Source organism: Salvelinus fontinalis, chromosome 13 (assembly GCF_029448725.1).
Source record: "Salvelinus fontinalis isolate EN_2023a chromosome 13, ASM2944872v1, whole genome shotgun sequence".
NCBI lineage: Eukaryota > Metazoa > Chordata > Actinopteri > Salmoniformes > Salmonidae > Salvelinus > Salvelinus fontinalis.
The window spans coordinates 13,557,837-13,559,285 of record NC_074677.1 but is presented as its reverse complement, the minus strand read 5'-3'; positions in this window follow the sequence as shown (position 1 = coordinate 13,559,285).

Genomic DNA, 1,449 nt, shown 5'->3' with positions numbered 1-1,449 from the left:
TGGCTGGTGACCACTCAAAACCCTATGTCTGAAAACTAGCAACATTTTTTCATTTCACGGGATGACATACCCAAATCCTACTGCCTGTAGCTCAGGACCTGAAGCAAGGATATGCATATTCTTGATACCATTTGAAAGGAAACACTTTGAAGTTTGTGGAAATGTACAAAAAGTATCTGCATAAAGTTACTGTGAAACCAAGGTAAATAAAAGCCATTTTTCTCACTTCCACGCTATGAGCAGTTACTGCCTTTTTTCTTGGTAGGGCAGTATAACGGGCGGGCCAGTCCATAGCATCAAAAAAAAAAAAAACACCTCCCAACATTTGGGAATGCTAAACCTTCCATGTTTGACGGATGCATAAAAATATGCCCCACCTCAGACAAACTGATATCTCGTCTATATGACGCTTTTCAATCTGTTAGCACACCTTCTACAGATGCCATTAAGGCAAAATGGGAGGAAGAACTAGGGACTGACATTTCTGTGGCAGACTGGGAAGATAGCTTGGAGTATATCCACACATGCTCTATTAACTCCAGACATCGTTTCATACAATTCAAGGTATTACACGGATTACACTATTCCAAAACCAAACTGCATAGGATATTTCCTGATACATCCCCTATGTGTGATAAATGTCAGGCTGCACAGGGTACTCTACTCCACTGCTTTGACCTATGCTCTAGCTTGTATGGTTATTGGTGTGGAATTGTTAGGATCCTCTCTGAAGTTCTGTAGACTTCATTAGACCCAGACCCGCTTCTGATAATCCTGGGAGTGTCTGATTCCCTAAACGGATTAACCAACCCCCCAAAACAACTAATCTCTTACAGTTTCATTTCGGCAAAAAAATTATCTTGTTGTTTTGGAAGAGGAGGGAAGCACCCTCTACCAAATTATGGCTCAGCGAATTGGCAAACACTGTACACTTAGAAATAATTAGATATATTCTGAACAATAAATTATCAACATTTGATCAAATCTGGCAGCCTTTCCTCTCTTACTTGGACCAGTCGGCGCTGTGAATTTGTACATCTTAACGCACTCTCAATTGTAATATTTGAATCTACCTTTGGGCAGCATGTGCTGGCCCCACCACCCGAGCAGTCAGGAGGGGAATACGGGGGAATAAGGGAAGGGGGGGGGGGAATAAGTGGGGGGGTGACATCTACCCTCTTTCTTTCTACCTGTCCTTGTTTTGTATGTTGTGTTTTGTATTATTTGTTTTGTACCCAGAACTCTGGGTCTTGTTGTTTATGTCTGCTCTCTTATGTTTAGTTAAGAATTGTATACTTGTCTTTTATACCTATACACCATTCTTGTGTGTGTACAATAAAAAAATATTTGAACGGAAGTATGGCATTTATTAATCTTAACCAGTTCTTTAAATATGCTAAATTTTTTTGGTTTACTTCTGTTCAGCCATTTTTGTTGGATAAATTAAGT